Raw genomic sequence first — 23574 nt, 5'->3', positions numbered from 1 at the left:
TAGTACACAAGGTAGTCAAGAGATGAAACATTGGGTGCCATGATCATTTATTAGCTAGACCCAACTGGGGAAATTACTTGATCTCTTTACGTCTCAGTTTCCACAAGTTGGAAATAATAATTATACCTTCCTTATAGGATGTTGTAAGAATTAAAGGAGTAAATGTATATCAAGTGTTCAAAACAGTGCCTACACAGGAAACGATCGACAAATGTGAGTGATTATTATTCAACATGAAAAGTCTGAGAAGACGGGGCTTTATTCTCATGTTGGTTTCCCCTTTGATCTGTTTCTGTGACCCCTGGAGCAGCATAAGCAGCTTTCGCAATGTGACCAATATGCTTAGAATGAGAAATATGCCCCCCAAAACTTGGCTGAGCACCAAAATGTTAATTGCACTCTTTCGACTGAAGGTCACATTGACTTTAAAACTATCCACCTTCACTCTGAACCTACTCCAAGAGGAAGAACAGTTCAGAGGACCCAATTCCATTTTTGCAAATTTATTGCAGACTGAGAATGGTCAACAGGTTCCTATATAACAGTCACTGAATAGTCTAGCAGTGTTCCAGGTCTCTTGGTTCACCAATTAAGCATAACAAGGTTCATTACATTTTTTATCATTTTACAAAAAATTATTTATTTATTTTTAGAGAGAAGGGAAGGGAGGGAGAAAGAGAGGGAAAGAAATACCAGTGTGTGGTTGTGTCTTGCACACCCCCTGCTGGGGACCTGACCCGAAACCAGGCATGTGCCCTGACTGGGAATCAAATCACCGGCCCTTTGGTTCCCAGGCAGGCACTCAGTCCACTGAGCCACACGAGCCAGCACACATTTTTTATCTTTATATAGAGAAACTTAGTTTGCTCTCTAAAAGCAGAGAAATCTAATGCCTTTAAATTGAGCATTTCATTATTATTTCTCTTTAATGGACTATGGTAACCATTTCCAATAATCTTATTTAAAAAAAAAAGCAAAGCCAAATTTAACTTGGCTCTTCTGCAAAACATCCTTTCCATATAACCGTAACTAAAATATCTCCTATAGACACCATCCAAATAATTCATTCTCTTATTAAAATGACTTAGTATTTATTGATGGTGCCATCATTTGGCATCTTATAAACACGATAAAACACACATCATTTGGCTGTGTGTGTTTGTGTATTTATTCACTGTGCAAATCTCTTCTACCTATCATGTCTCTAAGATCTGCATTGCCTAGGACAGAAGCAAAGAAGTATTTACTTCAGTAAGAGTGGAGAAGGTTTTGATAATGACCATGATCAGAGAAGAAAACATGGTCTGGTGGCAACAGAATAAATTAGGAGACAAGAATTTCTGCTACTTTTAAAATTCAGTGATTTTTTTATTATTTATAACTTAAGAAACAGAAAAGTAAAAGATTAAATGATCATATTTATTCTCCTTGAACCTCCTGTAGAAAATTCCCATTACTATGGAATTTTTTAGACAGCTGGTTATTAAAAATCATCACAACCCACTGGGGTTATCATATATATGCCCTTCACATTCCCAAGATAAAAGAAAAGCACAGTTCAGCACTTTTGCCCCGGGCACGGCTAAACAGGAATGTTAACCTCCGATAAACATGAATGACTGTGTTCGTACCACTGCAGGAAAGGAGATATAAAAAGATGCACTTCTACCTTCCTCTTACTACATGACTCCAGAGCTGCTGATTTGGCTGACTCTCTTCAATGAAGAAGATCCTGGTTGTTCTCTTCGTTTTGTTTTTCTTTCTGGCCCCACTGCCACGAGGTAAAATGGAGATATTATTTGAGGAGGGGAAATATCTTCCTGGAGAGAGAGGTCTGGGTTGATGTCAACTGGAGACAGGATGTGACTGAATTAGCAAGGGAGGGTTTGTGACAGTCCCGGGAGGGATTCCCAAAGAAGGGACTGGTGATCTTATGAAAAAAGAAGGCTCCTGGTCAGTCCTGTAATTGTGGGTGACGGTTTAAGGGCTCAAATGCCTTGTTCTTGGTATGGGCTGTCTGTCTGGAAAGACAAGTTAGCTGGGAAATCAAAGCATAACCATCCAGTTCCTTGAGAAATAATGGGGCGTTGTGTGTAATAAGGCAACAGTGATTTTTCCACTAACAAGAATAATAGGTTTGGCGGTATTCTGTGGCATAATTTATTGATACTTTGATAATTTTCATTTTTTTGAAATTTGGTATTTTCAACCGATTTAGAGTCTACAAGCAAAATGGCTCTACTACCTCGGGTTCAATTACATAGCAATTAGTATTAACCAGATAATAAAATGAACATGGTCATTGACTGACTGATACCTGAGTTCAGATTGTTTTCTTACCACCTACTGGCTGTGTAAATCTATTAGGTTATTTTTATTCCTTCCGCATCAATTTTCACATCTGTGAATTAAGTATAGTAATTAAGCCTACCTCATAGAATTATCATGAGGATTAATAGTATGTAAATGTTCAGAGTATATAATATAGACTACGGGATATATGAGGTTTTTTCTAAATGTTGTAATTACTTTTACATTGTATTGAAACATCTTAGAGAGAAATGTAACCACTTAGTGCCTCATTTGGGAGGCAGAAACTCTTCTTTGACAACTGGTGTAGGTGATAGTGGAGGCACTATTTTCCCTGTTGAATTCCATGTGCTTGGGGTGTGTACTCTCCTTTGTAACCATGTGTACTTATCACTCTTAGGGTGGAATAGCAGCCCAAAGAGGTCGTTTTGCTGGAGGTCATTAAATGAACTGTCTTGACACATTTCAGGCTATTTGAAACAGGGAAAGTATGTTTCCTGTGTGTGCGGGAACACTGTAGAAACACATACCCAAAGAAATAATTCCACTAACCTTAGAAACAAAACAGAACAACCCAAACAAAACTCTAGGGACTTCTGGTTCAGGAGCGGCCTAGCACTTCAGTACTTTGCTGTTTGAACCCCAGTTTCATGTCTTAGCAGCACAGAAGGAAGCAAGTGCTCTAAAAATCAGTCTAGCTCTGAGCAAACTTTAAAAATCAAATGCTTAAATATTTTTGATAAAAGATTCAAATGGTTTGTGTTATTTCATAATTCAAATAAATTATCTCGGATGGAAATTATGAGGGTTATTACTGTAATATAGCCTTCTAAGTTTAGAACAAATTGAACTAGAACCAGGCTTTGTTTTCACTAATATCAAACAAGAGTTTTTCTTAAAGTAGAGACGACCAGCATATACGACAATCATATTTGGATAACAAAATATTAACTCCACTTATGTTGTGGTGATTTACATGTGTCCCTTTTGTCCCTTGCTTTTGTAAAAAAAAATTGTGAAAACCTTCATGACATTTCCCGTATCTTCAGAAACATGAGACTGGTATGTACGCATGGTCTCATCTAAAAGCTGAAACACTTGCAATTCCTTCTCATGCATAAATATGAATTTTTACATGATGCAATAGCTGTTATCTAGCGAGAAGATATTTGTTGATTTTGTTACTAGTGGGAAATGCTAATTTAGTATTCCCACTTAAATGATGCTATTCGTCTTCTCATACTGGTGCTTGACAGCTGTCATCTTCTGTTATTTGTAAATTCCAGTAAGTCATCATACATGCTTCATCCCCATGGTGTAGGACCGTGTAATTTGAGGATTCGTTTTTAAGCTGATGAGATGCCTTTTCCTTCTGGCATCATAGGCATAAATAACACCTCTCCAGATAATACAAATACGGATACATTTTAATTTATACAGTGCAACAGCGATATCACATGGCCTAAGTTACTTGGCAAGAAAAACCATAAAATATGGGTTCAAATATTTTTCCCTATAAAGTTTAGTTACCCAAAATAACCAAGATTTTATGCCAACATAACTTCACTGAAAGCAGAGGGCATCGATGTACTGAATTATCAGTACTATCCCATTTGGGTCTTATAGGTTAGGATTCCAAGGGAAGAGGGAAGAACACTGTTCACATACCTTCTCAGCTGCTGCCTTCTCATTCACCATTGTGTTTAATGCTTTCACTTTGGGAGTCTCCCTCCCTGAGTGGCCTGTTTAAAAATGCAAACATTCTTGAAAAGTGAAGCATTACGTTTTATACCCATGATATGAATGAGTTCATTAGCTGGTATATTCTGTGATGATGTGGGCTTGAGTACTTTATAGAGTAGAGAACTCAGAAAAGAAAACACGAGATGCAAAGTTCTCCCCTCTTCACTGTGTGTAAGCCTGGTCACAACAGCATAACTAGTGCTCCCAGAAGCCCCTTCTTCCCTGATTAACCTCGATCATTGCATGTGTCAAAAAACTCCTCCAACCCCACTGTCTGCTAGGATTCTCTTCATTCTTCCCATAAGACAGTGTCCTAAAAATAAAAACAAGATAGCAACTTAAACAACATGAACTAACTTTTCCATTTTTGAATTCCAAAGCCAAAAACGTTTAAGTGTTTCATTCCTTTAGAATGAGAGGAAAATAATTAGGTCAGCACGTAGCTGTAGAGATATATGATGTCTGCTCTGAAGCACTCTGGTCTAACAATATTGATTTAGAAATTCTCGTGGAAACCTGAGTTTTAGCCACTACTTGTCGCAGCTCTAAACCGTAGGAAAAAAACTGATAATGAAGCAGAAAGTATCACAAAACTGTCATTACCAGAAAAACAAATGACTTCTTAAATCTCTACTCCAGGGGAGAAAATTTAGCATATGCAGATGCTATCATCATTTTCATGTCAATGATTGATTCACACAAAGTTCGGGATCCGAAGACACATGTAATAACTCAATGATTTACATGCTTTCCTTTCTTTCTAGCAGTGAAATGTGCCATGAAAGACACAGTTTTTTGTTTTTTCAAGAGAGGCAAATGTAGATCGGAGTGCCGTGGTTCGGAAAAACGAGTTGGTGTTTGCACAAAACTAAATGCCAAGTGCTGTATGTAGAGACTGACATAAAAACAGCCTCCCTGAAACATAAAGCACAGTGAGTATAAGGCTGAGTAATACATGAAACTGAATTATAATCTACTCTTAACACAGTATGTGTTGCTTTCTTGGTCACATGGCATCATTTGAGAAACCAGGGTCTCTCCTAAACATCTGACAGTAGCTGAGGATATCGAATATATAGGGTGGTTTTGTGGAAACAGGTCATCATTTTGGATATGTTCTCAATGAATTGGCCGAAAATGCTAAAGGATTCAAAAAATTATTATCAGGAGTCTTCAATTCAAAGGTATTCGAACTGATAGGTACATTTCTCCAAATGAGGGAGGAGTTAAGAGAGACCAAAAAAATGAAACAGGATCTTCAGCAGGTCACATGGATCAAGGAACCTGATTCTCCGTGAGCAGGAAGCCCTAACATCAGCTGAACCCTTCAGTTTTACATATTCATTTTCTTAAACAGGGAACTTAAAAAAGAGGTTATGTCTAAAAATAGGTGTAGGACAATGAAAACAGGAAACGGGGTGGTCTGGTGAAAGCTGGAAGAGCCCCATAGCTAAGACGTAGAGAACAGGGGACAAAAATTTTACTGATCACTACAAGAAATAATTCTTGTTCACTAAAAACATTACAAACTCCATTAATAGTTATATCTTTATGTCTAATACTAACATATGTTTTTTAAATACTTTTAGGCACAGAAGTGTTTTTGATTGTCACAAAATTTCTCTGAGATAATGCAGTGTTCATGAAATATACCAGATAACTAAGCAAAGACTTACGTATGTTTAAGGGCACAAACCCTGGAACCAAATTACTGAGGTTCTAAGTCTGCAAAGCAATCGCTATGTGATTGTTCTTAAATTAACCTGATTTGTTTAATAACGCTTAGAGAGTTTGTGAGGCCATATAGTTCATTAAGCAGTTATCCGTGACTAGAAAATAAGCTCTATTGTACAGTGAATACAATCAATTCAAACACAATTTGAATACTTCCCTTACTTTGAAATCATTAGGACAGCTGGAGAAAGAGGGCAAGGTAAATGCAGAGTTGAAAAAAGAGGCCATGTCTGAAACTCAGGAGCAGACGGAGACAATGCAAACAGGCAGTTAGAGGTGTCTGATGACCTACATCTTCGTGTTTAACTACTACCACTGAAAACAAGCTTAGGAGACAAATTTTTCATTAGCTTGATCTGGTAACAAAGTAACAAATGCTTAAATGGTTAATCTTTTTATCTGTCCCTCTTTTCACATAAAACTTTCCACATTCACTCTAGCAACTGAGACTTTTATACGGAGATAAAAAAGAAAGTTCTATAACTCCTCAAGCTTGCATCATTTATTTTCAAAGCAATTTTTCGTTGGGTTTATAATCCATATTAGGAAACACTCACTCTCTTATAACCTAGGCCATTAATTACAAAACGTTTACTCTTTTACTCCAGCCCACAGGCTAATAATTACAACTTAGCAATCTAAAAAGTCCAAGGAACTATAATATGACCAGACATAACCTGCACGTGCAAACACATACCCTCATATTTATGTGGGCGAAAAGATAGGTGTGTACATAGGCAGATAGATACATATACACTAGGTGTATCATCCATTATTTTACAGACACTGTTTGTCTGATTGGCATTCACCAATCACTTCCAATCAGTTTCCTACTAGATCCTGGCCAAAAGAAAAAAAAAGGGGGTAACATTGGCATAGACAGTTTTATAAAATGTCCATAAAATGAATACCTCTGAATAAAGCCATTGGGGTACATAAACAGGTAAGTAATGAATAAATAAAAGGTTCCTTGTTTAATCTGCATTATTAAGTAAGTCCTCTGCACTAAGGGCCACTGACAGAGTAGTCTTGTTCAAGAAGTCAGCCAAGCTTGCACTGTTCCAGCTCTGAAGTCAGGACCCAAGCACGTTACTGTGAGTTTGAAAAAGCCACAGCCACCACAGGTGCCATCGCTTCCCTGGGGAACTGGCCACCTGCTGCGGAGTCAGAAACCTCTTGGCCTCATAAGCATTGATACCTAATAAAGAGACCATCTGCTTAACCCTACAGCAGCTGCTGAAGAACTAACTTATCAGTGTCAATTGTGATAAAAGAGACATAACTGATAGTGATTCTTCTCCTTCAGTCAGGTGGCCCATCTCTTTCTACCACAACTGAAATTTTATTTTCTGGGTGTCCCGTGTTTGTACCTTGTTAGTGGAAACTCCAACAAGTTTCAATAAATTTAGATATCAAATTAGAAAGCATTGAGATTGAGGTTCTCTTCTTTCTCAGGAGATTCCAAGAATCCTTTTGCTACATTGCCTATACTGTCTTAGGCAACATTTGGTATAACCTATTTTACTCAAAAAAATGGAAAAGCAAAACAATGAATATATTGCCTATCACCTAGAAGCTCATTCATGGGCAGCAATTATGGATATTAGACAAATAAATTTAAAAAAGAGCAACATACGTTGGCCTTGCCAAACCCTCAATTTGATAATAAATTATTCAATGACTGAGCCAGCAAGTAAGAAGTTAAGAAAATAGAAACCTTATAAACTACTTTTCTTAGCATTTGAGAAGATTGAAATACATAAAAATTATCCATCATATTAAGAGGGAAGAGGGGGACAAAAGTTCTCTGAGACTCTTTGATATAAATACTGATTCACTGATTACTTAGTTTTAGTGACTTCTGGAAAGTAGACACACAAACCCTAATTTTTTTCACTTTCTAAAAATTTCAATTTAATCACATACAAACTTTCACCAATTTTCTAACTTTGCAAATAAACTTTTAAATTTTCTGATTATTCTAACTTACATTCAGTTTTATAAAGTTGAAAAGTTGAAATGTTGGATAACTACTGCAGAATTGAACAACATTTAGCAAAACTTCAATTTGAGAGTTGGCTGCAACGATGAATCAGAAACTTTTTCAGGATATACAGCCAGGTCTCATCCCACAGGCTAAGGGAACAAAGAACAAATTTGACTTTGAGTCCCATTCAGCTGTTCTTATCTTATTTGCTCCAGGGTAGGAGGGATTTTTTTTATCTGACAATATCTTTAATCACAAATAGCTCATTTTGAATGTTTTTCCTAGTGGCTCCCTTGTGCAAGAGAGATGGACAAGGAGGAGGTGGAAGTGGAATCCTGCTAAGCACTAAATACTGTGTGGGGGCCAGAGAGACTCCAGCTTTCACACTTGGACTTGACACGAGCGTTGGCAACTGGGACCTCCTTCTTGGTAAAGCCTGGGATTACCTTCAGCAACCAATCTTAGCTGCTGTTGAACCTGAAAATAATTTATGTTAACTAGTAAATATATGAGCCTCTCAGCTAATGAAAGAAATTGATAAAGGAGTTTTAATTGGCTTCCTATTGCTCACTAGGTAACAAGGAAGAGGGGCATATAAGAAAATCAGTAAAATGCCACAGCATGGGAATGCTTAGAAGGCATGAACACACGGAGAGCTGATGGGAGACTATTCAAATGATCCAGGTCTACAGAGATAAAGATCTGATCTAACATAAGAAGTAGACCAGGTTTAAGACATTCTAGCAAATGTGTTATTCCCAAATTATTATCTAGATATCAAATAAAACAAATACTAGTAAGACTTTAAGAGAAACTCATATTAGTAGGTTATGTTTGTAGGCTCTAAAATCTTATTTAGACCTTCCACAAATTCTCCATCACCCTCAGGATAAAGTCCAATCCCCTTAACCAGACTTAAAATACTTACTCCTCACCTTACTCCGTGTATTTCATAACACAACTTCTTTCAAAGCTTCATGGTCTCACTTATTCCAACCCTCTGTGCATACAGTTCTCTCCCATTACAGCATCCTCTTTCTTCACCTGGGTTACTAATCTTTTAAGTCTAATCTTAGAAATCATCACCTATGAGAAAACTTGATGAACCCCCTCCCCTTCCCTAAGTGACACACCCATTTTTTCTATAATAGCACTTTATCACTCAGACCTGTGGTTGCCCCTTCAGGTGTTTGCAGGACTCTGTGTCCCCCTCAGCTATAAGTCTCATGAAGGTGAAGACTGAGTTTTTCTTATTTACTATGGTGTTCTCAGGACCCATGGCAGAGTCTCTTCTCTGATAATTTCTCGTTAAAATGCATGGGATAAATAAATAGAGGAAAGAAAGTGGGAGGGATATAGGGAAAGAGGGAAAAAGTATGAAAAAATAGAAAGGTTATTTGCTCCAGACCCCCAGAGACCAGGTAAGTCTCTGGGCTCCAAGTTACTAACAATGAATCAATTCTTGCTTTTCAGCTAGTTGTTATGTGCAAAGGATACGGTTGCTGCCTGAGCCAGGGTGTGGACTGACTGAGGTGTCTGAATAAGTTATGGATATTATTGTCCCATCCATTGGCTTACCTGTTCTATGTCCAGAGTGCCACCATATCTGGAAGTGAACACACCTATTATGAAAGGTAGAAGACAAATTTTATCCTGCTAATAAGGTATTGCTTATTTTGGCATTCATCTGTTCCTAGTTGATAGGAACACTTAGCATCTTAATGAATAAAATTAAACCATGAGTGCAACTTAGCTTTCCTTGTGCATATTTATCGATGACTTAAGCTTTGATTGAGAAAAAATAGTTTGATTTTGTTTTCAAAATGGTGGAAAGTAGTGATTAAGAAAGAAGTTTTTCTAGAAGTAAGAAATTTATGTGAGTCTAGAAGGTGGGGGAATAGTCCATTCTAGTGATAAAGACTTAGGTTTTGGAGTTATATTGCCTGGGTTTGAATCCCAGCTTCTTTACGTTTTTAGCTACGTGATTTGAACAAAAATATTACTAGTTCTTTAAGTCTCAATTTACTTGTCTATAAAATAAGAATAGTTGTAACTCTTACTGGATAGTTTGACATGAAGATTAAATAAGACAATCCAAGTTTAATTCATATGCAGCATCTAGTATGTGGTTAAACATATAATCAATATGCTAAAAATAATAATCATTATTACTTAATCATATCAATAGAACTATAATTGTTTAATGTTCTAAACCTATTGTTGCATAAATGGCACACATGTGTATAGAGATCACATTGTATTTATCAGAAACCTGTCCATGTATGAAAAGATGAAAGAGATTAAAATATCTTCAAATGCAGATGGGTTTGAGAAGTCTCAAGAAAGAATTCTAAAGGCAAGGAGATAGCCCTGGGATAATTCAATGTTTCGGTTTCTGCTTTGTTTCTTGTCTGTTCCCTGAGTAAAGAGGGAAATTAGGACTAGTACAAAATGTTCCTTTGATCCAGAGAATGTGACATAGTCATAAAAATTTTATGTGAGCTATAGCAAGACCAAGATAACTTAGTGACAAAGCTCAAGGACACATAATTTAAAGCTTTACCACATGGAATCAAGTACTTCCAAAGTTATTATCTGTCTTTTCTTGGAGAATGACAAAGAACAGCAAGGCAGAAAGTAGTTGTGTTTATGTTTTCAAATCCCTAATTTGAAATGTTTTTGCAAAGCTAAAGTTTTATATAAATATAGCAATGATGATGAAAATCATTAAAATGTTTTTTTAAAATAAGTCCTTTCTTGTTTTTTACTCACTTTATTTCCAAACATATTTGAACTCTGGAGGCCCGATGTGTCACAGTAGAAGAATAAACACCCCCGAGGTTGCCAGGAGCATGTGCTGGTCCACTTTTTCAAATATCCAGAGCAACTACGTCTCCACCACTACTTCAACTCAGGAAATGAATCCCCAACCTGTATCTTTACCCCCACTCCTTTCTTTACCTCAAGATGCAAGTGTACCTATTGCATATCTCTCAGGAAACTTCTGTACATTCCTTAAACTTAACACTATCAGCATAATTTCCTCCTCTCTTGTCCTCCACATGCTGACTTCTAGTATATTGATTCTGATCATTGTTAGTGTCACCTTCCTTCTAAAGGACTGTTCTGCTTCCTTATTTTCTTCATCTATAAGTACATTTACTTCAGTTCATAAACAGTTGTTGAATATCTTCTTTCAATTGTTGCAAACACACATTTGGTCAAGTTCCACTATTAGTCACCCTGCTCCATGTCCATAGGCCTATAGTGTTGTTTGTTTCTTTTCAAAGCTAGATAATGATTCAAAATTTTTGATCTTACAAAGGATGGTGCATTAAACATAAGAAACCTAGTGATTAAACATACTACTCCAATGTCACCTTTTATCCAATTTTTACAATGAAAATCTGAGATTCAAACAATTCTTGGTAATTATAGAAAAAATTAGTTTTCTCACTCTCTTGTCTTCCCTCATATGAATAGTTTCTCTGCATTTTGGGGGGTTTTGGAATTTTACTACCATCTCTCTAGGTGAGATCCAACTTTCTTATAGAATAATCTCAGGGATAATCATCCTGGTGAGAGTTGTTTAAATTAGACTTCCCAGAGCTCAGGAACTATAAGAGGTGAAAGCCTACATAGTTAATTTATATAGCCTGCTCTATATACAGAAATAGGTTAATGCTTAGGCCATATAGGTACTAAAATATAGTAATTTCGTTCCTAATTTATTCCTTCTTTATTTCCCAAAACATTGTCATATACTCTACTGAGGGCAATAGGTCAAACACTAACATCTTCCTTTTTTCTCCATACTCACAACTCACAACTGTTTGGAGCTAAGGATTTGGGAGAGTACAACAGAGGACCACTATAGTCTGCTATTCACATGCTCTTATTAATTAATTGTTCTATTATCTTAAAAACTCTGACTCTGGTTTTGGTATCCTATGTTTCTCATTTCTCAAATGAGTGGGTTGACTGGATAAACTCTAGTGCTTACCACACCTAAAATTCTATGACACTGTAGATTTTCCCATCTTCTCATGGAAGGGCAAGAGCTGAGAGTAAAGGTATTACCATCAGTGTTTAGCTAGATATTGAAATGGGGAGCAAAGAGATTTAGACATTGAGCTTAATAAACTGGGGGATATAAGCCTGCTTGCCAGCTAGAAAGCTACAGCATTGCTCCACCAAAGGGATTAATACTCCTCCCTTCCCCACTTTAGTACCTGATTGTTGGAGGGCACAGGGGAAGGGGCTCGACCAAAAAGGCCTGTAAGTCTAAAGAGGGCATGTAAACACATCAAAAGCCTGTGAAAAACTGGGAGGTTGATTGGTCCTTTTGGAAAAGCTTCTGGTCTTTTCCAAGCCTGAAATGCATAATCTCAGGGGCACAAAAGAAGTTCTCTCTCTCTCTCATGCACCCAGAGATGCACTTGCCCCGTTCGTTCATGGGCTCTCTCTCCTCTGGGAACACTCCACCATAGCGGTCTAAGAGCTCCTGGGGCTCACAGCAGATGACATTGACTCCAAAAGGATTAAGGTCTCTCTCTCTCACTCTGTCTCTATGGCTCAGGACCTACACTCGCCTCGTGTTAACTAGTGTGTCTGCTGTCTGTAGCCACGTGGCCAGCAGCCACAGAGACCCTGCCACTAGCGCAGCCAGGAACAAGTTAAGCTGCCTGGATGGAGACTGAGACCACTTAGCTTCTGCCTGTGAGCTCCAAAGGACTAAGATTTAATACAGAGCAAAAATTCTGGACACTGGTTTTTGTCTTGGCCTTGTTGATGACACAGTTAGACCTTTTCCATGGTGGGATAGACAGAGCTAGGACATTGGGAAGTCATGAGAACCCTCTTAATTTCACATCATCAATAAACTATACAACAGAGCCCCATCTTCCCATGTGGGTCTCAGGACACTCTTTTCCATTAGACACTGCAGAAACTTGTTTTCTACTGATAAGGGATATTAACATGCAGAAGTTTACACTGACGTGGGAAACCCATGTTTTTCCAAAATAAGGTAAGATAACCACAAAACAGAGTGGGCAGTAACAGTGTGGCAGAGTAGTGGTTTGTTAGAGATTTTAATGGGCCCAGAGTAAGAAGTATTTAATGAGATATTATAAGGTTAGATGAGACCATGGGTTTGAATAATAATATAACATTAGCAATAAATGAATAAATACTTACTATGTCCATATCTCACTTAGTCTGCACTGTGATGTTAGTTCTATTATTATCTTCTCCAAATATGGAAACTAAAACTTTGAGAGATTAGTTATTCAATCACGCAGTTAGTTAATAAATGACAAAGCTGAGACTGAAATCTATGTCTAGTGTGAAGAAAAGGCCAGTATGTTTGGAGTATACAAATATGTACAGAGAAAAGGAAAAGAAAGGAAGAGCAAGGTAAACCTGTGGAGTTAAGAAACCATATCTCTCACTCTCTGTATAGCCACAATACCCCGTAAAAATAGGCTGTAGATTAGGCACTCGGAAAACAGTTGTTGATTAGCTGTTGCTAACCCACATGCAGGCACATGCACGTGTGTGTGTGAACACTAGTTCAAAAGGAAGACACAATTAATATTTAAATTTATTCATTACGACTGTAATGCCAAACATCAAATTTATTTTAGAGATCCAAGTGTTCTGGTATTGCTTATTTCAACAGCTGTACAAAATGTGTCTTTCATATTCTTTGGGCTTTGGCATACAAATAGACTAATCAGGCACAAACAGTCCTTTGTGGGTGGTAATGGTCCAGGATCCATGGTCATTCATTTCCAAACAGTATTTAAGATTAAAAGATATCATTTGGTGTTTTTAGTTCCTCTCCCACACTTAATTTATTTCTAACATGTTCCCACCAAATTGTTACCCCACTGGCTTTTGAATAATCCCAGTAACAGTAAGTTTACAATTTCCCAGAGCAACTGATTCCATCTGAGATGGCTGATCTAAAAGATCTGGAAATCAGCTTCCCCGTGGTGGACCTTGATCACTTTACCTGAAACATTTATGTCTTGGTTCTATACTTTGTGGTTATATTTCACAATTTTGATCACCTTCCCATGGCCAACTTTTAAATATCTGAAGACATATTGATAGTGTCTCTTTGTATTTTATGTTTCTTTTGCTAAACATTACTTTTCTCCTTCTCATGTAATATGGTTTCACATCCTCTGGCACTACTGTCGAGAAACTGCTCCAGGAATTCCATTGTATACCATTTTCTTTATTAGAATCAAATGCAAGACTCTAGGTAATGTTTGCTTAGTGACAAAACACCTCCCCTGTTTGGCATTCTTTTTATCCCCTTATGCAGTCTAGTGCAATTATCACAATCAAAAACATGCCTCTATCTAAGCATAGCTAACTACTCTTTCGCTAGCTCAGCAAAGCTAACACCTTCTTTATTATTTTTCTTCTTTATCATTTAACATACAGATGGCAGAGCTAAAGCAAACTGACAGTACCTTTCCTCAAAATTACCACCATCTCAGGAATAAAATTTGCTTTTCTATCTTTTGTGAATGAATTCCCTCAAATTGCATATATGGTATAGGTATATACATATTATATATAACATGTTTTATGTATAAAAACAGTGTGTACTACAGTGTTCCAGTCAGGCATATTTTGGAATGTTACATGCTTTCTAATCTTCTTTCTCTATAGGTCTGGTAAAGCCTATTAACTCAGGTCCTTGCTGCGTACCACTAACTGGCAGGTGCAATATTCTAAGAAATTCCAAGTTCTCCACCCTCTACCGATGTGAATCCCCTACATTTAATGACTGCTTTAGCCACGGTTACGTTACTGGGGTATCTTTCTTCTACCATATTGAGCTTCCTCTGTCTGTTACTTTCCACACTTCCTCTTCCTTTCTGATTTGTTGATAACTGTCAATATTGTTTAAGACAGAAAAAAGTGAAACTTCTGTGGAGCAGAGGGGCTTTGTATGTATAACTGATTTACTTCAGGGAGGGCTGGAGGGCAACTCACTTCTGTTGGGTTGGCCTTGGTGACAAGTGGGAATGAGTGTGTTTGGGGGGGTCATCCTTAATTTGTGTAAGACATTTGTGCTTATACATCACACTGTTACTATAATAGACATGAGATCATTCAGTTTTCCATGATTTATTATTATTTTTTTTACTTTAAAAGAATTTAGATGAAAGTAATTCAGGGATCAAACCTCTAGAAGTTATCTTTATCTTTCTCCTTGTGCATTATTCTCCATGCACACCAGCATTATATTTTCTTAGCTCTCTGAAGAAATAAACCTGTCATAGCTTCAAGATCACACTGAACTATAATTTCAAAAAAATAACATGCATCTCATGTAAGGACTCACAGAAAGGATAAAAGTGAGAATTAGTAAGTTCAAATACTTACTGTACAGTCTCATGCCTTTGTAAGAGAAAAGGTGGTTCGCTTTAGGTAATATCCTGTGATTTTTCAACTGTCTAAGAATGGAAATGAAGAAGAAATAAAAGAAAAAAATAAAGTTGATTAAGTCAGGACCTGGCCTTCAAGGAATTTTCTCTCTCCCAAACCATGAGGCTAATCATAGACAAAGGGCTAAATGTTTAGCAATTCTGGTTCTCCAGCTTCCCACCTATGAAACAAAGAGTTAAAGTGACTTCGGATAGTTTTTTTTTCCTAATTCTAAAATTTATATTTTTAAGAAAGACATTTTAGAAAATAATCCTGTAACAAATTTGATATGAGGCATTTTCACTCTCCAACGATTCTGAGGTGTGTGTTTCTTTGAATGCCTGGCTTGAGTTAGCTGTAGAAACTAATCCACGTGCTGAATGTGATTTTCCCTCTAGAAAGCTGCCGCAAGGGGTTGTTTCCTAAGGAAAAAGAAATACTATTATGAACAGTAAATTGAATTTGCCCCTGCCTTTGGCCTCTTTTCATCTCATTTATAACCTCAAACAGTGGACAAGTGAACGAAGGTTTCAGGACACCTGGGTTTCAACAGTGTTTGGAAGGATCCTAGATATGCACATACTCTGTCAAATATTGGCACGCATTTGAAAGACAGTGTGCCATGCCTGTACCCTCATCTGTCCTGGAAAAGTGACAGGTATATAGGTTACCTTCCTGCCTGCCAAGCTGCCAGTATAGAAACCAATTGTACTCTGGGGAAGTCATTATTATAAGCGTTTCTTAGAGCTCCAGTAAATCTTGTCTAAGCATATTAAGGTGCCGTGAACACTATCCAAGTCCATCGGAGCGGTTGGTACACAGCAGCAAAGCTGTGGAGTGGTGTTGCCTTCCAGCCAGTCACTAGTGAATAGTGAATTTTCTAGTTCTTTACATTATTAAACAACTAAGCTTATCATAAGAGTCAATTATTTCTTTGCTTTAATTTCTATATTTGCTTTAGTTCACTTACCAAAATTTTTCACTTACTTCATCTTCATATTGTATTTGAATGCTTTTTAGTTGAAAAGGTATAGGCTGTACTATTTGATCTGGTCTCTCAGAGAATGGATATCCATTCTGGCCAAGACTTGATTTTAATTAGTGTCCTATCCCAAGATATACTTTATATTTTTAAGAAATATACCAGAAATAGATGACTAAAATTTAAATGAAGTCATTAAGTAAAGCTTTATAAAACTTTTTTTTTACTTATGAGTAAAACCTCAGTATAGGATTAAGATTTATATTGCAAGCACCGTTATTATTTATGCATATAATATAAATAGGGGTTTTAGTAACTAAATTACTCATTCTCCTAAACAATCAAAATCTTTCCAAAATAATCAGTAAATGATTTTATTCACATATTTGTTAAGTTAAAATTATTTTGCCTACTCCAATGAGGTAGTCTCTAAAATAGCTAAGGCTACGTACTTTTATTCACCTTATTATCTTACAAGTGGTCTCCTTACATTAATTAGTCTCTCCATAGGTTGATTTCTGCACTTGATACTTCAACTGTGATCAAATTTACACATTTTCTATTTCAAACATGCATATTCATTCACCTAATGAACTGTTATCAAACTAATGGAGTATTGACCAAGACAAAAGTGCTAAGGTGAAGAAATAAAGATCAAATAAAATGCAGAGTGTCTTCTCCTGAGAAGTTTTTTTTTTAAAGCAGAAAGATAAATCAAATATTAATTGTTAAAAGTGAGTAAATGATTATGTAAAAAGCTTACTACATTTTCAAAAAAGCTTACTACATTTTCAAAGAAGCATCCAAAAGACCAGGAAAAATAGCAGTAACTCAAGTGTGTTATATAATACCCTAATTTTTTTCATTAACATTATCGTAGTGATATGTCTCCCAAACTTACACCTAGAAGCTAAGGAGAAGACATAACCGTGTTCCCCAAGCTTATTTGGGGGTACAGAGCAAATTTAGAGTGACAGTAATTCAAGGTAAGTGTGCTGTGGAAGAGTAAAGGTGGGCAGGGAACAGCCTTTGGAAAAGATTGAAAATTTTAAGGTACTAGAGTGAAATTTCCTAAATATAATTAGAAAGACAACTCTGGGATTATACAATAAGTTCACATTGGCTAAGGAATGAAAAAATAACATCATGTGAATAGTGTAAGACAGAAGAGAGATTAGGATTTTCAATAAGTCAGCACGACTGAGTGAGATGGTATAGGAAAACCTGGGACAGGAAACAGGTATGTGTGCTGCTCTTCACCGCTTGGACTACATGTAAAATTATATGATAATTAAGGAACTACATGGATAATGGAGTTCACACCTCTCACCTAAAACTTCAGTTGTGTCCACACAGTTGTTGGGCAGACAATATAAGGCAAGTGATAAAATATCCTAAAACAAAAAAAGTTTCATCAGTTCCTTGTCCAAAATGCTCCTTGAAACTCTCCATCACATTAGAAATAAAAGCCTAGTCTGAGATCTTTGCTCAGATTTAAAAAAAAAATCTTCTTCACTGATTATGTCCCATGGTCCCTTGACTTCTTTCAAGGACATTTGTGATCTTTAGAATGTCATGTGTTCAATACACAGTCATTTATTTTTGTTCTCTTCTTTATGGGTTTGTAACCATTTTCGAGTTCCAGATCTATTATTCCTAGGATATTGTGAGGAAAAATGTATTATGACTTGGGATCAGACTAGATAAAAGGGTAGGAAAAAAGGGAAGGATCAAAATTAGCTTCATGTTTTCCGACAAGAGAGGCTGCATGAACACTTAGGCTACAGCTCTGCAGAAGATCTGAAGGTGATATCATTACATTCTCCTGAAGGAAGGGAACGTAATGATATCATCTTCAGATAAATTATTCAAATTCATATCAGGGAAGAAGTTACCAATGAGAATAAAATTTGGAAGTCATCTATAAAGAGGTAATAAATATATGAAAAAAGCAAAATTTTAGATAATTAGTGATAAGAAGACAAATAATTTTGTTTGAAGCTAGATTTTTCCAGATATGTGTGTCTTATTCAAGAGTTAGGAGATATAACTGCTTTAGTCAGAGAGTGACAGAATTGGTAACTCATAAAAAAAGTTATGTATTTTAAAAGTTTTGAGTACAATTAATAGTATGTTGTTGATTTGACTTATTTTTTTTTTTTAAAAAGAGTAATGCTGCACTAAGAAAACAGCAACTTCACTACAACCTTTGTGCTTGGAGAATGGAATGCTGACAATAAAATTGGTATTAATTCTATTTCTCTCAATCAAATCTTGCTTTTTGTCTGCCTAACAACTCTATGGAAAAAAAACCTAATATTTTCTTTCTAATATCCACTCTTGTTCACATAGAATGAAAAGATATAAGAATGAATGAGTGGCTCACTGGTTCTTCTGGCTCTGTTCAGAATACTTAGAAAAATTATAGCCATCACTTTAACAATCTAAAGCACCCAGATTCCTTCCACCTTGAAATGTAAATTAATTTATTGTATTCTGTGGTATCCCATTGAGTAATGATCTATTCCATGAAATAGCATTCTAAAGCATTATTTATAAAGGAAAAAAATGAGGAAAATAAACACAAAATTAAAAACGGAGGGGGGGGAGAGGGTGAACTCATTGGCTGTGCCAAGGGCAGTGTCATGGGGACTCTCAGAAGCAGGACAGAGGAGAGCCGAGTCAGGGGAAGGGAAAGAGGACCAGGACAGCATAGTAATGGACATCAAAGCAGTTAATTTTAGAAGAAGCACCGTGTATATGAGCCGCAGCCCTCGCAGGGCATTTCAAGAAGGAGTAATGGCAACAAGTGGTTAAAATATGTCGGTAAGATGATAACTGAGAACACTGAATTTATACAAAAGTAGTAGTTAGCCTTTTGTGAGAAAGAATTAAACCATTGTATTTCAGGATAAAATGGCATGTTAATTTTTCAGAAGAAGTTACTGAGGTCTGGACATATTAAATGATTTATTCACACAGTTAATGGGACAACTAGACTAGAAACCAGGGCTGGAACTAAGGCAAGGATTCTTCTTACTCTGTTTTGATTTTGTTTTTCTAAACAAAAACATCATTAAAATATTTTCCTGATTTGTAATCTATGGATAGAAACTTCATATATATGGAAATCAAATCACTTTTTGTAATTTCTTTGGTATTTCAAATGTAATGCAGAAATTATTTTGAAGAAGAAATATGTAGAAATAAATTAAGAAGAAAACCACTTTGATTTTCTTTTTTTACTGTAAAGTTTGTACATTATTTTTACTATTGCTCTTAAAATTAAATCTCATAGAACCTAAGTTGTTTTACTACAAAGAATCTATAGGTTAGAAAACCAACAATGAGTCTTTATAATTCTTTATATTTAAAAAAACTGATAAATTTCTATAATTTTCTCCTGCTTTTTAGTCACTTAAGTTTAAGTTGTAGATAGAGTTATTTTACTGAAATTATTTACATTACTTCAAAAAATTAAAACAAACATATTTCTCTATGATGTATATAATAAAACTCATTTCTGAGAACTCTTTTTTATTATATATTTTAATAGTAAAGAAAATTGAATTCAAAACATATTACCAAAGAAGAAATAATTCTCTTTTATTTCCAATGATAGAAGATTGTCTTTTATGTACAAAACAGCCATGATTAAATGGCTTACAGACCTGAATAAGCAACTTTCTAGAGTCCAATCTCAAAGACTAAAGTCCAGAGGCACAGGCTGGTACTACAAACAAGTTTCCAGCTGCGAGCCACTTGGAATGAGCATCTTCTCTTCCTTCTCCGTTACTGTAGGTCCGGCAGTGATGTGACCAGAACCCCGTCTGGTGTTACAGGGAAGCTCACAGCAGCAGCTTGCCTTTCCTCAATCCAGCAGGCTAAGGACATGTGACTCATGCGTAAGTCATGACTGGTCTTCACATCACAATTTTGGTGTTTGTACATGGGTGTGTATACACAAGCTCACACACACATACACACACCCTCCCCACAGTCAAAAAGACTGCAAGAAAAAAATATTGATTTACATATATAAAATAATATGAAAACATACTTAAGTAGAAAATGTCCTAGATGATTCTTATTACATCTTGTTTCAAAATAACTTTATAGAAAAGGACATATTTTATAGATAAAGGGAATGGCTTAGAAGCTTGGCTTCATAGCTTTGATTTTTACCATATTGTCTATATTCTATGATTACATATAACTTCTGGGCATCACATTAAACAATGTTGATTAAATCTGCATTTATAATAGACCTAAATTGCCTCTTTCAACAAATGGAAGTTATACCATAAATATTCTATCCCAATTCATTTTCAATGCAACCCTACTACCACTGATGATAAATTTTAACCACCTTTTTTACTACCATTTTTAACTCCTTTGCCCAACGGACATTGAAAAACTAACCTTGGATTGATTCAACCCCACCTTCTATATAATCCCTTTAGCTGTATGCTGCTGGCAAAAATGTGTGGGCCCTGATTAACCTCTAAGCACCATTCAAATCTTCTATGTTCAGCTCCTTTCCTCACTATCCAAAACGGGACCTGATACCTCCACCACACTTCTCAAGACCTCTAACCCCTCCCACCACCACTACTCATCCACTACTTGTCAGGAAGATACAAAAAGTCTGCCAAGCATGAGCTATTCTGCATGTACTGCTTCCTATCCACCGGCCATCTTTTCTTTCTGTCTCAGGGAGTGAACGGCTTCCTCCTTTCTGAAGCCAATCAACTACCTCTAAGAAAAGTCCATCTTCTAGTTTTCCTCTAGCTTCTCAGCAATCATTTCCCTTTCTCTCCTTTTGGTATCTTCCTTTAATTGAATGAAGCCTCTTAAATTACTTTTGTTTTCTAAAAACTCTCCCTTAATCCTGTTTTCATCTAACTCTTCTCATTAAGATAGAGCAAATTTGTATTTTGTCAAGATGAGGAACTCATTACCTTAACTTTCACTTAGATGTTTTTCTAGGGGCTATTGTCACCTGGTTCTCTACCTGGCACTGAGTTTGTTGATTCCTTTGCTGAATTCTCTTCCTCCACATATCATGAGAAACTTACTATTTATAAACCCTTGGTTTTAGATCCTTAAGAGACAATATTATTGAGCAGGAGATTGCTAGGTAGACTTAGTTCTCTACCTCATGAGAACAGCCTTTGAGCAGACATGTTAACTGTGCCTCCGGACTGTGCTTCACAGAAGAGAAAGAGGCACGAATTTGTTCATCCATGCCCATCTCCTATTGGTCAAAGTTTCTGCCTATAATGTATTCACTCTCCCACATTTCTAGGTAACACCTTCATGACAATTTAGAGGAGTCCTGTGGCATCCTACATCTCTTGCCAGAGAATTCTCTGGAACAGGAGGCAAAGGGCTCAAAGGTGGGTTCAGCTGGGGTGGGGTGGAGGGATGGGGAGAAAAGGCATACAACTGTAATTGAATAACAATAAAAATTTTTTAAAAAACTCAAAAAAAAACCCACCTAGGTGTGAGGATGAGGTACTTTCTTCTTAGCACATTATCATAGTTGTGATTAAATAATGTTGTAAAACTCTTTTAACTCCCCTCTTAGCTAAGCACTTAAATATAAATTGTGCTTAATTCAGTGTCTAGAACATAGTAAGTGTCCAAATACGTATTTGTTTATTTTAATTACAGTTTATAGTCAGTGTTACTTTGTATTTGTTTCCGGTATATGACATAGTGATTAGATAATCATACTTTACAAAATGTTCCCTCTGATATTTCAAGTACATATTTATTGAGTTAATTAGATGGATCAAGTAGCATTTGTATTTCTTTAGAGGTGGTTTAGAAATCTGACTTTTTAGTCATATTGTATGATCTTGAACTTTCAAGGTTTTCTTTTCTCATAAATAATATGTAGATAATATGATTGTTTGGAGTTTTAGATGAGATAATGCATGCAAATCTTGTGCTGGGGGTTGTATATCATAAGTTAATTTCTTTAAATATTTATTTTTGTGTTAACTTTTGTGATTATCAGACTTAATTTTAATTTCAATTATTTTTCCAAGTGATAGATGTACATGTTCCTAAAAGATTAAATGGCACCACTGATTTTTTTAAAAGATTTTATTTGTTTATTTTTAGAGAGAGGGGAAGGGAAGGAAAAAGGGAGAGAAACATCAGTGTGTGGTTGCCTCTCGCATACCCCCTACTGGGGACCTGGCCTGCAACCCAGGCACATGCCTTGACTGGGAATCGAACTGGCAACCCTTTGGTTTGCAGGCCAGCACTCAATCCACTGAGCCACACCAGCCAGGGCATACTTCTGATTTTTAATGAAAAATACTTACCCCTGCTTACTATTTCACACTTGTAAATTCCATCCCTTAGTGACTTTTCATCATTTAATCTATAGTTACTTCTATATTTCTATATAATACATTCACACTGCCAGTTTTGATTATTTTTTCATTTTACATAATAGATAAGGACTTAAAACTTAAAAAAAAAATATTCAACCATTCCTAAATTTTACTTTTTCTTATTCTCTCAAGTGTTATACCACAATTTTTTAAAAATACCACTCTGCACTGAATATATTATTATAATTAAATAATGTTCTCAGATATTAATAGCACATTGTGATTAATAACAAACTGAGAAAACTATGATTATATACAAATTGTTTGGGTTTAATTTCGAATAACAACCATTGATATTTGTTTAGGAATTTCTTACTTACCTATTACAAACTCTCAGAGAGAACTGTGAAAACTCCTTCAGTGTCTTCAAACATATGAAATAATCTATCAGTCCAATTTAATTTTTGAGACATCTCCCTTAGATGGTCTTATTCTAATACTCCTTTCCTAAATAACTACACACCAATATCCCTAGGAATTCTAGGGTTTCTTTTTAATATCATACTGGGAATTCTCTTTATCTCTTCTCTCTTTGGCATTTCTTGATTCTTGGTCTCATTTCCTTCTCTTTTGTGGTTGTGCGTCATTGTTTTTTAATGGTGGATTATGCCCTCCATTAGCCTCCTGAAAAAGTAAGTAGCAAATAAATTTTTTGAAAATTTAAATGCTGGCAAATATCTTTTACTTTAACATCATCCTTAATTTGTAGCATGGATGGGTATAGAATTCTTACTAGGAAATTATTGTCAATCTTCTCCAATAGCTTTTCCAGTTCTACATAGTTTAGCCCTGTGTGATTTTATGTAAGTGAAAAGGGATAAGCTTTTCAGTATGTGAGAATACTAAATTGCATAATTATTGAAGATATGATTGTATTCTCAAAAGTTAAAACTAATTGAGTTTTGAAAAATACTATTTAGGATGAATACCATTTATTAGGTTGGTTGATGTGACTT

General features: G+C 36.0%; 1 non-coding gene across 2 annotated transcripts; it reads left to right on the top strand.

Annotated features, from left to right (window-relative positions):
- The first annotated feature begins 1655 nt into the window (after window positions 1-1655).
- Window positions 1656-21618, top strand: LOC112302401 (uncharacterized). Of its 2 annotated transcripts, XR_011650540.1 has the most exons (7): window positions 1656-1781; window positions 4818-4985; window positions 8060-8203; window positions 9248-9408; window positions 18377-18453; window positions 20010-20113; window positions 21517-21618. It is a non-coding gene; the product is annotated as an uncharacterized protein (transcript). The 2 variants fall into 2 exon arrangements; XR_006655112.3 differs by lacking the exons at window positions 18377-18453; window positions 20010-20113; window positions 21517-21618 and having other exon boundaries at window positions 9248-10477.
- Window positions 21619-23574: the final 1956 nt, after the last annotated feature.

This window comes from Desmodus rotundus, chromosome 11 (assembly GCF_022682495.2).
Source record: "Desmodus rotundus isolate HL8 chromosome 11, HLdesRot8A.1, whole genome shotgun sequence".
Lineage (NCBI taxonomy): Eukaryota > Metazoa > Chordata > Mammalia > Chiroptera > Phyllostomidae > Desmodus > Desmodus rotundus.
Note: the sequence above shows the minus strand (reverse complement) of the source record. Positions and strands in the feature narration are given on the sequence as shown.